This window comes from Schistocerca nitens, chromosome 5, assembly GCF_023898315.1.
Source record: "Schistocerca nitens isolate TAMUIC-IGC-003100 chromosome 5, iqSchNite1.1, whole genome shotgun sequence".
Lineage (NCBI taxonomy): Eukaryota > Metazoa > Arthropoda > Insecta > Orthoptera > Acrididae > Schistocerca > Schistocerca nitens.
Window position 1 is genome coordinate 612,287,372 of NC_064618.1, and position 17,479 is coordinate 612,304,850.

Below are 17,479 nucleotides of genomic sequence, written 5' to 3' on the forward strand. Positions count from 1 at the left end.
TCTCAGTTTCAAGGACGTTTATTATATCTGAACTGAGAATATGATGAAGGATTCTGCAGTACACCAAAGTTAGGGATCTTGGTCTGTAATTTACCCTTCTTATATACAGGGGATGTCTGTGTATTGCCGATGATTCCAGTCACAGAACGTCTGCTGCTGTGATGTAGAATTCCACATACCATACAAGGGGGGAAATGAAAATATCCTAGGAAGTTAGTCTCCAGTATGGATTTCTTGATGTCGGCGTTTAAATACCTGGCGTGGAAACATATCTTCTAAAACCAAGTCCAAGGTTCAAGATGATTGTAAATATATATCTTATCTTCGTGGTCCTTACACGCAAAGTATGTTGGCATCAATAGAATAGTTCGGCAGTCAGTTTCCAATGGAGGTTCTCTAAATATTTTAAATAGTGTTCCTCGAAAACAACGTCGCCTTCACTCCTGGGATTCCCAATTGAGTTTCCCAAGCATCTCTGTAACACTTACATGTTGTTCGCCACAAAGAGCTGGAAAGTGGATTTTTCCAGTAGTGGCAGCTCACATGCAATGTCACTCACTTCAGACCCAGTGTATAATAGAAAATATTGGTTGAGTATGATCCAGGATGTAGAGTTGTTGATCCTCATGTGAGGGTGGTGTGCCACTTGATTGACTCATGTTGAGTAGGCAGGCAGCTTGTATTGGTTAGATTAGATTACATTACATTAGATTAGATTAATTATTCATTCCATAGACCCATAAAAGAGGGAATCCTCCTGGGTCTGGAACATGTCCGATAAACACATTACAAAAATGTAATTAGAAAAATTTGAGTTTCATTAATTTTAATGATCCTCAGTCAATAAACAGTAAAATTATGTACATGAATTACATTTAAATTTCTAATATTTACAGGTTTAATACTTACATCTGCTTTCAGTAAATCCATCATTCAGACATTTTTCAGTTTCTTGGCTATTACAACCAAGTATTGTCAAAAATTAAAGTAAATTATTCATTTCAGTGATCCTCAGTTAAGAACAGTCAGATTATGTACAAGATTTAAAACTAAACTTCCACTATTTACAGACTTAAGGCTTACATCTGCTTTCCATACATCCATCATTCACACAGTAGGTAGTTACTTCGCTGTTACAACCAAGTATTGTCAAAAATTAAAGTATAATAAATTTTCATTAAAATGGTCTACTGCGCTTGTTGAGAAACTCTTGGATGGAATAGAAGGAGTTGGCCACCAAAAATTCTTTTAAATTATGTTTAAATTGTGCCTTGTCTGAAATTAAACTCTTAATGGTTGCTGGTAACTTATTGAAAATATGTGTTGTTGAATACTGGAGTCCTTTCTGGGCAAGAGTAAGTGATTTTAAATCTTTATGTATATTGTTCTTATTCCTAGTATTGATACTGTGTACTAAGCAATTAGTTGGAAAAAGAGATGTATTATTTACAACAAACTTCATTAAGAAATAAATATACTGAGAAGCTATGGTTAATATGCCCAATTCTTTGAATAGGTTTCGACATGATGTTCTTGGATTTACACTACTCGTTACTCTTATTATAGGCTTCTGTAGTCTAAAAATTTTTTCTCTGTTTGTGGAGTTACCCCAAAATATGATGCCATATGACATAATGGAGTGAAAATAAGCAAAATATGCCAGTTTTTTTTATATTTATATCTCCTATGTCTGACATCAGTCGCATTGCAGACACAGACTTGTTTAGTTAGTTCGTTAGTATGTTGTCGCAAATGAATTTATTATCAAATTGTAAGCCCAAGAATTTTACACTCTAAACTTCTCCGATTTCCATGTTATCGTATTTTATACACACACCAGAAGGAAATCTCTTCGAAGTTCTGAACTGCATATAGTGGGTCTTTTCAAAGTTTAATGACAGTGAATTGGCTATGAACCACTTATTACTGTCAGTAAAAAATTGATTAGCTGCCCTTTCTAAATTTATATTTGATTTACTATTTATTGCAATGTTTGTATCATCTGCAAATAAGACAAACTTGGCATCCGGTAATGTAGTAGATGACAGGTCATTAATATACACAAGAAACAGTAGTGGACTTAGTATGGAACCTTTGGGAACACCACATGTAATTTCTTCCCAGTCAGATGATGTCTGATTGCCTGCTGCTGAAATGTTACCTAATGACATCCTTTGTTTTCTATTAGTAAGATATGACTGAAACCACTTTGCAGCACTACCAGCGACGCCATAATATTTTAATTTACTTAAAAGAATGCTATGATTCACGCAGTCAAACACCTTTGACAGGTCACAGAATATGCCAGTTGCCTCCAATTTGTCGTCCAATTAATTAAGGACATTTTCGCTGTAAGTGTAAATAGCTTTCTCAATATCAAAACCGTTAAGAAACCCAAACTGTGACTTTGACAGTATGTTATTTTCACTAAGGTGCTTCAATAGACACTTGAACATAACCTTTTCAAAGATTTTTGAAAAAGCTGGCAAGAGTGAGATCGGTCGGTAATTTGAAGGCATTTCTTTGTCCCCTTTCTTGTGGAGAGGTATAACTTCAGCGCATTTAAGCTAGTCCAGGAATGTTCCTGTGACAAGTGATTGATTACACAAATAACTTAAGATATGACTATGCTCACATGAACACTCTTTTATTAAATTTGTTGATATGTTATCGTAACCACTAGAATGCTTTGATTTCAAGGACTTTATGCTGAATTCTATTTCTTTGGGTGAAGTAAGTGTAAATTCTATTTTACTGAGATTGCTTGTGTGCACTGGGTCAGATATTCCATTGCATTATTTACTGAACATGACAACCCGATGCTATCAGTAACAGAGACAAAATACTTGTTTAAATGGTTTGCAACACAACATGCGTTTGTTACCAGGGTTTCATTTATTTTTAGAGCTATTTGTTCCTCCTCATTTCTGGTCCTACCTGTCTCTGACCTAACTATATCCCATATTGTTTTTATTTTATTGCTGGATGTATTTATCGTCTTCTCGTAATGCAGGTCTTTAGATTTCTGGATAACCTTCTTCAATATTTTGCAGTAATTTTTGTAATGAGCTATAATGCTATTATCAAAGATGTCCCTACGTATCAGATAGAGTTTGTAATTTTTCCTCCTATCTATGTAATTATATAGTTATGTAGTTCTCAATTCGTTCGAGCAACCAATCATTCATAATCAGGCGATGATTCTTCTTCTCTGCAGGCTCGTGCTTTGCGGCAGTCTGCTAATCTGTACAAATAAAATGTCTCACATTTTTGGGAGCATTGTATAATCAGTCGGTAAACCTCAGATCAAGCGGATATTTGGCTTTGATGAAGTTTAACCTTCCGAAGAAGTAATAGAGCTCTTGGATTATTAAATGCAGGTTCATATCCAGCTTTTTGGAAGTTCCCTTTTGATTAACAACTACGCAATATATCGATGAATATCATTAATTCTCAAATGTCAAATAATGTAAATTGTTACACACCTTTTGTATGAAGGAGCAATATATATATATATATATATATATATATATATATATATATATATATATATATATATATTTCCGTTTTAATCGTACAATTTCGATCAGTTATCTTTTGTCATAAATCTCAATATTCAGATTCCAATTCTTCAAACAATGCTCAGGCTAATCGGCACGAAGACAATCTCAGAAGCTTTTTTTTAACAACCACCAGTGAGAGTACTACAAAGAATAATTATGCGCTCATGGCATATCTATTGTATGAAGCTACTTTGCGCATGGATTCTGTGAGTATGAAGATAGAAAATTAGTAAACATCATTCAAGGGTAGAATTGTGTCAGAATAATTCATCGAATATAAAGAGATATTACAATTGCCCCTCGCAGCGAGCAAAGTTAATGATAATACACTTTGCGAGCTAACAGAAAAAATTTGTTGGGTTGTTTATTCAAAAGAGGAATATTTTGAATTAATAGAATTTTACTATAGAGAGTATGGGTAACATGTTAAGACAGTAAGTTACGAGAATACCTAAGCTGTAGCTTTTACATGTACCGGGGTATACCCGCATCCCGAGTACATGACCAGGGAAGATGTAGATTGGTGTAATTACGAAAAAGGTCTACCCATTTGGGAACTGGCCTTCACAGGGAAACCCTGGAAAACCTGGAAGAATAGACCACAGCTCAGGTATAAAAGAAGATAGGAAAGCCTAAATCAAGTTATTTTGAAATATATAGTAGCTCCATAGATTAGATCAAAGGAAAAGTGCCTCATAGCCAAAAAAATTTTCAATAGTGCTCCAAAAGAATTTTCAAAATTCTTCTTTCGACGATGTAGCTGGCGATCTCGTTGTAAAGTCGATGGAACAGGAACACTGGATATGGACAGCGGGTAGGCGACGTACAGCGTTTGGTGGAGGCGGTACGGAGGACATGCGATGGCTTATGGTACAGGACAGTAGCTGGTAATGTTCCGTAGAAACAGCAAGATGATATCAGGAACAGATGGTCAGGGACGTGAACATGGAACAAGTTTAAAATGGAATAAGAAAAGGTTCTGACTGAATAAATCCCTGGAAGAGAGTGGATTAAGGCAACGAAGTCCATATTTCATCGTTGAACTCAAAATCGGAGTGGATTTTTATATTCTTCCATCTGTACTAGACTGTAACATTCATCAGTCTGACAATCGCGAATTTTTTTGTACTCCTCAATACCAAAGTCGTTTTGCATTACAACTGCTGATTGTTCAAAACATTGCCAAATAGACTGTGGGCATTTAAATTTTGTTGTAGCTCATATCGAATGTATTCCTCTCAAAAAATTTATAAAATCTAATCTTCGTTTTGTTATAGTGCAGGTGGAAGTAGAGCATTGAATCTGTCCGAGGTTTACTTTCAATTACGAAATTATGGATAAAATTTAAGTTTACACCCAATGAAAAATTTTAAACATAGGCATATGACACTGACTCCACAAAAGGAATAATTTCTAGAAAAAATTCTCTGAAGAATTTTCATTATTCTTATAATTAATTGATTTCTAGATCCACCTGCAAATAAATATCATTAATGATGCCGTATGTTCATTTAACAAATCATCCACTCTCAGAATCTTCTTCATTCTCTCATGAACATTTATGGAAATATGTTTCAACAATTATGTCCATAATATGAAACACACAGACTGCTATTCTTAAAATGTTAATTAAAATTCTTAAATTAATTCTCCTGGTAGAGAAGGCATAATGAAAAATCTAAAAATTATAATAATTTTCTCTCGCACAACCAGAGAGTTTCTTCAATTGTTTGCAGCAGTGACATTATCGACTGTTGCTTCATTTCACAGTTCATTTGTTTTCTCACGCGAACAGCGCACATCATACACACAGCGTATTTACCTACATATCCCGCACTGATCAAGTTTCACACGAAATTCTCACATAAGTGCCGTGTCTTGAGGAAATGTAGATGTACTTTCATTGTATATCACTATGGCTTCTGCTGATAGTCCACACTTACAAACACTAGTAATTAACAAATTCTTCTACCTATCTTAAAATTTTGTGCTAAACTATCACTGGAGTAATCTCACTGTCTCTTAACCTATCACAGGAGTAATCTCACTGTCTCTTAACCTCTAAACAACATAAACATCTTGATATTTATATACAAATTCGACTCATATTCAAATTCCACTCTAAATTCTTCTCCATATTTGGTATCACAGATTTACAATCCTTCAAAAAATTTCTTATTACGCGGGAATAATCCCTTTATTCTTTTCGATTCGGGAATAGTATGATCCAGGATTTGGTATATTTACAATAACATATGGTCCGGTATAAATAAGATTCCATTTCTTTATGTTCTTCATCAGTTTCAAGAAATGGATGTGTCACCTCAATAAAATTTTTTCTCCAAGATGAAACGTCTGAATCCGGTGAATCCGTTTATCATATGTCAGTTTACGTTGTATTGCCTTTTTAGTTAAATTGACAACTGCGAGTCGAATCTTTTCCTCCCATTTTAAAGTCTGGTCTTCATATTTTGGCAGATGGTTTATCCAGAAGTTGTTTTCAATCTGACTAAACATAAGCTGTGTTGGAGTAAAGTTAGTTGAAGTATATGTCAGATTATTAAATATTTGTTCAACTTCTGACAATTAATCAGCCCATGATGTTTGTTTACTGTGTCAGTATGTACACATGAATCAGTTTAATTCTCGGAAAACTCTTGCTATTGGATTACCTTGTGGATGATAACACGATGTCAAAATTTGTCGAAAACCAAGCTGTGTTAATGTTTGCTTCCAGTTGAATCTGGTAAAAATTCTGGCATTATCTGTAATTATGGATTTCGGTAAACCTACATGCGGAAGATAGTCACGCACCAATCTCACTGCAACAGCTACGGCAGTAGCACACTTTAATGGATATAGTTTTACATATTTTGTAAATACGTCAAAGAATCCAACAATGAATTTGACTCCTCCTCTTGATCGTGGGAGAGGGCCGCAGATATCACACGAAATTAACGCCCTTGGCTCTCGTGGAATAACTGAATGCAGAACATGCTTACTACCACTATTATCCGGTTTTGCCTTTTGACAGAGTGAACAGTTTCGTATTGTTTGGTGTACTTTTCTCCGAATATTCGGAAAATAACAGTATGCTCCTATTTTATTGGCACATTTGATCACACCAAAATGTCCCCATGATAAGTGGGTAAACCAAATTAATTTTTCCTCATATTCCTTCGGGATACATACACACCACCGTGGATTGTTGTCCTTCCCACATCTGAAGAATATTACTCCATTTACTAATTTACAATAATCTAAACTAGCCCTTGAGTTCTGTTGTTGCCATAGCTGAATTATCTTCTTCCATCAAGGGTCTTTTCATTGCAAATTTCCCATATCTCTACAAAGATGTACATAATAAGTTTTGTAGATATTGTCCTGCAATAGTAATACTGGAAAATCCGAAGAATTTACTGATTCTATCTCCGGCGTTAAACCTTCTGGGATCTTGACAGTGCATCCGCAATAATATTTTCTTTGCCAGACACATGAATAATTTTAAACTGGTACTGTTGTAGTGTCATTGTCCAACGTGACAGTCTGGGATGTAATAATTTACATGTTTGCAAAAAGGTTAGTGATTGATGGTCACAATACACAATCGTTTTCGAACCACATAAATAATAGTTAAACTTCTTGAATGCCCAGATAACTGCAAGTGCTTCAAGTTCTGTGGTCGTATAGGCTCTTTCACAGGGCGATGACACTCGACTAGCAAATGCTATCGGGCAGAATGTTGGTACCCCTTTTATTTTCCTTATCTGGAAGAGACAAGTACCTAATCCAACATCCGATGAATCCGTAGACAGACAGAACTCACAATTTATATCAGGGTGATATAATAAGGATGCGTTAACAAGTTGGTCTTTAATGTCTCAAAAAGCTAGTTCACTTTCTTCAGTGCATTGCCATGGCATATCCTTCTGTAGAAGCCGGTTTAATGCCTCTCAATTCATGGCTTGATTTTTTATGAAATGACCGAAGAACGATGCCATACCTATAAATCCCTTCAGCTGTCTTTTATTCTGTGGTGATGGAAAATTTCGAATTGCACTTATCTTCTTCTCAGTAGGCAGGATACCTTTCGCATCTATAATATGTCCTAAGAACTTAATTTGTGGTAAAGCAAAATGAGACTTCTGTAAGTTTACTGTAATTCCGGTTTTCTTGAAAACAGCAAAAATCCTTTCCAAAATATGCAAATGCTCTTCCCATGTTTTTGTGGCTATTAATAAGTCGTCATCAAAGACAGTTATACGACTACGCAATTCTGGTCCAAGAACATAATCCAATGCTGAAATAAATATTCCGGCACTAATATTAAGTCCGAATGGGACAACTCTAAATTGGTAACTTCTCCTGGCATAGCTAAATGCGGTATATTTCCTAGATTCTTCATCCATTTGGACCTGCCAGTACGAACTTCTCAAATCAACACTAGTTAAGTACGAAACATCCTGGAAATTTTGAAATAATTCATCTATATTTTCCGGATGAGTTCCTACAGGTACTATTATTTATTAATCTCTCTCGCATCCAGAACTAATCTTACATTGCCTCCAGGTTTTGGAACGACTAAGAGTGGAGAACAATGTGGATTCTAACATTCTATTTATCTTCCTTTGAAGAGATTGTTTTAAATGCCAGGGGATCGGATAGTGCGTGTAACAGTAAGTCTGATGTGGCTTCACTTGTAGGTGACAAATAAACCCTTTAATAACTCCTAGTTTCTCATCAAAAATCTCTTCATATGCCTCTAACAGATAATGAAGCTGCTGCCTTTGTTCTCTGGTAAGCTGATTTGATTCACTAGCTTTTATCATTGCTGTTTGGTTAAAGTCCTCTTGTTTTATCAAATCCTTTGAAAGCTCCTTCCAACGACCGTTTGTAGTGTCAATTAATTGAATTACGGCACCGCGACAGTATTTCTCATGCACCGTCTCCTTTCTATTTAAATCCAGTGCTATCGCTTCTCCATTTAATCTAAATTTAACTATTCCTCCCAAAAAATCAATTTGACAGTCGTACTCCTGCATACTCCCAATACAAGGAATACAGTCCACTAATAACTTCTCCACTACAAGGAATGTGCATTTTATTGCTACATTTCCCATTTTCAACTCTATTTGTGTTTGTATTTTGACATTGGGAGAGCGTGCTCCAACAGCTCTGATTATCTTGCAGTTCTGTACTGGCAAAATTGGTACCTTCTTCTTCCTAATAATTATCCTAAAAAGAGCGCCTGAGATGACATTGGCGGAAGTGGCGGTGTCTAATATCACATTCATTGGAACTTCCTCTATTTCAACAAATACTTCTGATACCAGAACACTCGATCTGTCATTATGAGACGTTATTAAATCCTTTGTTAACTTTTCAGTCAACAGCTCACCATCATTATATCTTAACAATTGTAATTTTACTGTTTCGCCCCTAACAGATCCCCTTACTGCTCCTCCGGGGCATGATGCGGACATGTTTAGTTTGACTGATTGCTGGTCCGATTTGTATTTGTCTCTTCAGCTACTTCAGTGATTATCGGTTGTTGTTGTGAATTCGGTCTATATTGTCTTGCTTGACTCTTGTATTTATTGTTGTTGTTCTGCTGGTGTTGGTAGAACTGTCTTGTGTTGCCATACATTGGATTATATCGATTAAAATTCCTATTGTTTCTAAAATAGCCCCTCGCTGCACCATTACTAAAGTTTCCATTATGGTAATAATTATTGATTGCATTTTGTCCATTTCTAAGTCTCCTCGGATAGTGTAGTTGGTTATGATTATTGTTACTGCTATGATTACTGCCATTCCTATTCGTGTTGCAGCTCGGATTCGCTTCTATTGCTCTTCTTTGATATGACATTTCTCTTGACCTTTTATTGTCCTCAATTATATGAATATGATCAAGTGTAGTCATAAATGAGTCTATATGTTAATCATTTATATATAACAGCTGATTCCTTATACTGGTGGGTTGTCTGGACTTGAGTATCCTAAGTATATCCGGCAAAGGAATTTGTACATCCTAATACAAAGATTTATTAATGTATTTCTCAGAATATCTCTTTAGAGATCCTCTAGAAAATGAGAAAGGCTCAGGATATAATACTTCCTGCCTAAGTCTTTCTTGTATTCCAGCAGACCAATATTTTGCTAGAAAAGCCTGCTCAAATTCTTTATAACATTTACAAGAAGATGTTTGTTCAGATGCCCACAATGCTCCTCATCCTTGTATATATCCAGATACAAAACTAATCTTTTGTGATTCTGTCCAAGATCGTGGAAATAGACCTCTGAAACTTCGAATAAATACTAAAGGATGAACATTCTTTTTGTCAGGGTTAAAGATTTGATATTGTCTCTGTTTAATCATCTTTTCCTCAATGGTACTACGATTCCAAAAATCATCCTGTTCGTACTCTTCCCTGTGGCTATCTGTTATATCAAATCTAACTTGTGACTTGCCAGTTCTGTCTACATCGGATCTTGACGTGGACGGAATGTCACGCGCAGATTGAGAATTTTGTTTCCTACTTGTCGCTGTTTCTAAATCCTCCTGCGAGAGATTTAGTGATCTTTCGATCTTTTCTTTCCAACTTGTGAATTCTTCGCCAAGTTTTCACGAACTTCCTTTAACCCTTTGTTGAAAAAATTCTCTTCGGAACTTTCTGAAATTGACTGTAAAGCTAGTTTCACAGTTTCTTCTATCGTTTCCGAAGGAAAATTTTGACGCTCTAATGTCATTTCTGAAAACTTTCCCGCAAGTACATTCATTCTATGTTCCACTGTCGTCTGTTTTTTATTCACTTCGTCAAATTGCTTCTTTAGATTATCTTGGGACTCTGTAATTTCTGGTATCATAGCTAAGGAACACTGTATGTCCTCTTGAGCTTGTATTACTTGAGGAAACAGTTCTACTTGTTTTTGTATCGTGTCAGTTTTGACGGATACATATTCAGTTAGTTCCGCTTTTAATTTACTATTGTTTTCTTGGCATTGTTGGCGGACCTGCTCAATTTGAGCAATAAGATTCTGTTCGGTCCTTTTTGCCTGTTCTTTTATTTCCTGTGTCTGGGTATTAAATCTCTGATCTAATTCGGTAAAGGTTGCTCTTAACTGATTTTGTAATTCTGTTTGATTTTCAGCTAATTGATTTTGGAGTTCATTTTGTATGGCTGATAAGTCTCGTTTTACTTCAGATTGTATAATGGATAAGTCTCGTTTTACTTCCGCTTGGGCTTCTGCAAAATGTCGTTTAATTTCTACTTGAGCCTTCGCAAGGTTTGACATATTTTCGGCTAATAGAGACAACTGTTGCATAATAACAACTAATGGGTCAACAACAGTCTGATCAGCTGTTGTATGAATGTTTTCTGAACCAGCGGGATTATTTATATTGCTATCGCTAGCCACAACAGTCTCAGAATTGCTATCTGTGGCCTCTGCTTCTGCGCAAACAGCTGAAGGCTGTTGCACGTCTCGTTGCTGATTCAATGACATTTTAAATGCCGTTCTAGTCAAATACCATTAAGTACCTGTCAATATCAGGTTCTAGTCACTAAATACAGTTTCAAATTTACTGTCGTAGGCACACTTAACTTTCAAATTACTTCACAGATGGTATAAAGTTCAGTGTCCAGATACGAAAATCACACAATATACAGTTCTACAATCTAACTACTATCTGGAAAAAAGTTCTTTCTAAATTAACTTCAAACTATTTTAACTACAAAATGTAAAAATTGGAATTATCTGGCCTTGTTCTGCAGTATAGGTATTGTCCATAGTTGAAATCGTTCCTTGGTATCAGCAATCTTTTACTATGGGCACCAAATCTCTCTTCTGGTTAGTTACCTCTCGTTCTCATTGGTTTTCACGAAACAAAAAATACATATATAACAATCCAGGAGAGTCCTGTCACACTGGCACCACTGTAATTTTTCCTCCTATCTATGTAATTATGTAGTTATGTAGTTCTCAATTCGTTTGAGCAATCAATCATTTATAATAGGAAACACAGTCATAACTCAGTCACTCAAAATCATTCAGAAATTTTACTTGTCAGAATGAAATCAGGCGATGATTCTCATTCTCTGCAGGCTCGTGCTTTGCGGCAGTCTGCTAATCTGTACAAATAAAATGCCTCGTATTTTTGGGAGCATTGTATAATCAGTCGGGAAATCTCAGATCAAGCGGATATTTGGCTTTGATGAAGTTTAACCTTCCGACGAAGTAATGGAGCTCTTGGATTATTAAATGCAGGTTCGTATCCAGTCTTTCGGAAGTTCCCTTCTGATTAACAACTATGCAATATATCGATGAATATCATTAATTCTCAAATGTCAAATAATGTAAATTGTTACACACCTTTTGTATGAAGGAGCAATATATATATATATATATATTTCCCTTTTAATCGTACAATTTCGTATCAGTCATAAACCTCAATATTCAGATTACAATTCTTCAAACAATGCTCAGGCTAATCGGCATGAAGACAATCTCAGAAGCTTTTTTTAACAACCACCAGAGAGAGTACTACAAAGAATAATTATGCGCTCATGGTATATCTATTGTATGAAACTACTTTGCGCATGATTCTGCGAGTATGAAGGTAGAAAATTAGTAAACGTCATTCAAGGGTAGAATTGTATCAGAATAATTCATCGAATATAAAGAGATATTACAAGTTTCCTTTTTGTCTCACATGATATCTTTATCCCTTGTGTGATCTATGGTTTCTTATATGACTTATGCTTAATTTGAGTTACCTTCAGGGGAAAACAATTTTCAAATAAGGTGCTAACTTTATTAATGAATGTTTTGTATTTTCCATTTGTGTCTTGGATGCTGTAAACATCCAACCAATTAATTTCTTTGAGCAATCTCCTAAAGTTCTCAGTTTTTGACTGTTTTATTGGCTTTCTGTACTCAGTTCTGGTAGATGTTTTACCCTGACAATTTTCAAACTTTAATGTTAGGTGTTGCATGTCATGGTCAGATAGCCCATTTACTACTGGTTTTGTAATGTGGTTTTGTTGCCTAGAATTGTCTATAAATATATTATCAATGGCAGTCTTAGAACATTTGAATACCCTAGTTTGGAAAGTTACAGTAGAAATTAAATTGAATGATAATGTAACTGAGTTCAGTAACTGTTCACTGACAGTGTTTTTCAGGACATCTATATTAAAATCACCAGCAATCACTAGTTCTTCGTTTTTTTAATTTTAGATGAGATAATAAATCTTCAAGACCGTTTATAAACAGGCTGAAATTTCCTGAAGGTGCTCTGTATATGGCTTCTATTATAAAGGACCTATATGGAGCAAAGATCCAAATCATTCTTCCTGTTAGGGTGATCATAGAGTGAGGTACAGTTATCGCCAAAACGTGCATGTAACCAACAAAGGCTTGGCCATGTCTTCTTGTTTGAGTACAGTGTCTTATTGTCAGCTATCTGTATGTTTGTTCTGACAGGCTGGATGTCTCTGACCTGATGAAAGCAAGTAGCATCATCCTTGGCAGCATCTGTGCATGCTCAGTTCTGCTCAGCTTCCTGCTGCTGCATTTCACAGCATTGTCTCTGCCTGAGGCAGAGCAAATCACTGTAATTCGATAAAGTAATATGTCGTTGATGTTGTGACAAGATGAGCAGTCCATCTATCGAAATTAGTTACTTTTCTAATGATTCACTCTCACTCAAGGTCATTGCTGATTGTGACTGAAGAGGTAACTATAAAATTCACTGTGTCCATAGGGTATGCTCTGGCATTACTGTGGTGTCCAGAGATGTCTGCAGAGTTGGGAAGGTGTCTTGGTGTCCAAACGTTCATCTTAAATAACCTGGCATAACTGCTTTTCCAGTGTCGTTGCGAGGTGCTTGAAGAGTACTTTCTTGGCGATGTCTTATTTGTTGATAGCTAGGGGCAATAAGACACTGCCACTAATTACATCAGTATGTTCACCTGGATCGCTCAGTAGTGTAACAAACTTGGAGCTGTCATCAGAAATTCTATGGTAGTAGAAAATTTACTAGGCAATAGTGAACTGTGTAGCTGGTCATTTAGGGTGGAAACGTTGCAGCTAGGATTGTGAGTTGAGGTGAATAGGACTGTATTCAGGTATGCATGTGGCATCACAGCTGGTTGGAGAACACTAATTTACAAGCCTTTGTGGGACAGCCACAACACCGAAGGAAATCCCACAAAAGCATCCATGTGTTGCCCAACTGGCTAGGCTTTTTACGGCAATGCAGACGGGTTGGACAGAACTGAATGCTATGTTGTAGATGTGTGATAATCATGCAATTTTTCATTGAATGTGTTTGTGGTGATTTGTTCAACAGTGTCTTGTCGGTAGGCAGACGAGTTGCAGTAGAGTTGCTAAGTCACCCAGAAGGTCAATAGTTGATAACTTGTTTGGATATGTGGGTGGCATTACCGATACCATTGGCACTGCATGAGAAAATGTCACTTTCAAATTTTAAAAAAAATATGAAGGTTGTTCCTGTTTATGCAAAACACTAAACTGGGCACTATGTTGTATTCGTAATTCTAAACTGCTATAGTTGACAGATGGTTTATTTGTTATCACTTAAACGTGACACAAAACATGCACAACAATCTGTAATAGGTGTTGACGTTCGTCATGGTATCACCAGTGTGGACACTAATGAGGATGCTTCCAAAATAACGGCTGTAACCACAAATACAGAGTATGTGCACTTTATTGTTTGGTAGCAATACACAAGGACATGTGTGAATAAAACTGAAGCTTAGCATGAATGAAATGCAGAAACTTCGTGCACCAAAACTCCAACACTCACCAAAGAGTTTTCTTATACTAGCCTCTGTAATCACTGCTGGTTTACCACTCATCAGAAATACAATAAGGCCTAGTTAACAATTAATGAATGGCATTCTGGAACTAATGACAGATGAAGTTGATATGTGCATTACAAGTTGTGCCTGGTACTTGTTTCAACATTAATAGGAAAAGGGTTTGGAAGACAAGACGATTTGATTTTCATTCATTATATTTTTATTTGGTCCCTTTTGATCATTTATGCATAGAGTGTGTCTTGTGCCATAATACAAGTCAACTTAGTCAAATGTCTTAAAATATTTATCCTACACATTGCAACTATGATAGCAATTTTGTGCATATTTACTCATATGTTATTATTTATGCCTTAAAGTTATTTAAACACTTTACACACAAATTAAGACAGCACATAAACACAAAAACATATGATACAAACAATAAATCACATTTATCTGTAGAATTATATTCAGCTACAACAGTTATTTTCAGAAACTCTTTCAGGTAACTACAATACATACTCAACAGTAATAAACCACACCCCTTTATTTACATATGTACACTTCAACACATTTACATTCTTTTTGCACTAAATAAGTCTTAAGAGAGATCTAGAACATTTTCTGACTCATATTATCTTTAAAGTCCTAGGTAAATAATTGAGCAGTTGAACATCTGAGTACTGAGAACTCTTTTCAGCAAATCTGCATGGTACGTCTCTCAGCTGTTCTTCATTTCTTGTCTAATATGAGCTGATAATCTATTTTATTAAGGTACTATCTTTTATTAATGAAACTGTTCTCCTGAATATGTACATAGGTCAAATTGTTAATATTTTTAAATTTTGGATAGCAATTTTGCATGTTTTTTTCATAATGTTTCTAATGTCCCCTCTTTGCAATACGAAAATCGTTTTTGTGTTATTGCTGTTGGAGTTTGCTCACATAGACAGAAGTTGATTTTTGGCATAATGTCCAGCTTGTGTCATAAAAAACATTAATTTGCAGCAGACATTATCTACTCATTGTTTCGATTAGAGCTTATTGTCTCACAGGATTCCCAAAAATTATATTCACTTATCTTCTTCCAATTTTACACATACACATTCTTTTCTTATTGATGACCACCATTAACATTTTGTTTTCTGGATTTATAATTATGCTGTTGTGTATGACTTACTGTGCTGTTGTATTTGCGATGATTTCAGATGTTTCCAGTTTTTTCTAATATTACTAATGTCTTATCAAGAGCATATCGTGTTTCTTGTTCTTTCTCCCTGACTTTGATATTGTTTACAAAGAGGTTGAACAATAGCAAACCAAATAAAGATACCTCAGTTACACAATATTTGATTGCCTTGATTTCATATCAGCATATTGTATCATATACTGCTTTCTGTTACAAAAATATGTTTATATCAGTTGCACTGCATATTCACATATGCCATAATTCTCAAGTTGTTCAATTAGATCTACATAAGTGAGTGTATCAGAAGCTTTAAACATCTGTATCTGCATCTATACCACTGTCTAACATAACAGTCACAACCCTCACTGCTGTAAAAGTTGTCACCACTTGACAGCTGGAGCGCTCCAAGCAGCAAGAAAGGAGAATTTCAGATGTGTCGTAAGCACAGTGTTTGTTTTGCATCATTTTCTTACATGATTTACCAAACATTTGATTTTTTTACCTCCAAGAGTTTGTGTAATATCAGAAGACATAGATGTTTCTAAAAATGGATCTAAAAGTGGGGATAACATTCATGAAGCCTGCGGAAAGCTACAATTCATTTGTGAAGAAACACTTGTGACATTGGAAAGAACTGCAGCTTACTACGTTGATATCATCGGAATATAAACATTTAGATTGACACATAAGAAATACAAACATGTACCTCTACATGCAAAAGGGATCGACGCCCCATTCGTCGTTCCATAGGCCTACTGTGTTTTAGTGAATGTCGCCTGTTGCCAAAAGTACGACCTTCATCTTTATACTGTTCTAAGTGGGGCAAGAAACTGCCAAATAGTGGAAAAATATACTGTGAGTGTAAACTCCAAGTCCTCAAAGCCAATAACACTATCAGAAGTGCTGTCATATATTAATTTTGCCTTTAAAGACTTTTCATCCAATGACATATGCACTAGTTTATGAGTATCTGCTTTAAAAGGTGGATCATATTGTAACTTATCCCACATTTCATTTGTATGTCTTCCACATACCTGTGTAATGTATATACTGATGAAAAATAAAACATTCAGACAAAACCTTTATGCCTGAGTGCTGTAATATAATATATTTAGAGCAAACAGCCTATTTTTGTGTTTTCATCTTGCAGATGGCATGCTAATCTGATTTAACAAGCCGAGAGCATCTTTTTTAAAATATTGTATATTCAAAATTTGTTTGTTCTTCTTCACTTGATTCTTCTGATACAGTTTCTGTTGCTGTCTGTGCTTAAAATGACAGGCAATTTTTCTTGTCCCACAACAGTTTTGCACGATGTCTAGCGATCTGCACACTCTGATACTCCGCACACTTTTTCTAAACGTGAATACCTGCAGTTAATTTTACCACTTCATCGTCAAAGCCCGCACCTCGTGGTCGTGCGGTAGCGTTCTCGCTTCCCACGCACGGGTTCCCGGGTTCGATTCCCGGCGGGGTCAGGGATTTTCTCTGCCTCGTGATGGCTGGGTGTTGTGTGATGTCCGTAGGTTAGTTAGGTTTAAGTAGTTCTAAGTTCTAGGGGACTGATGACCATAGATGTTAAGTCCCATAGTGCTCAGAGCCATTTGAACCATTTTTTTTTCATCGTCAAAGCAGGTCTATATTGAAGATTCAGATGAATCTGGCCTGATATATGGAGAGCTGAACTGGCCGCTTCCGTACCATAGGAGTTTTTTACAGCTTTAGACGGGTTGTCGAACCTTTGTGGCTGTCTCCTCTTCATCGTCACTTGAGGTGGCGTATTTGGAACATCAAACAATGTGATTAACTGCATTTTACACAAGTTTATTATTGTCAGCATTCATGAACTGGTTTTGTTCGACGTGTAGCGGACAAAACTTAACATTATTATAAAGGTA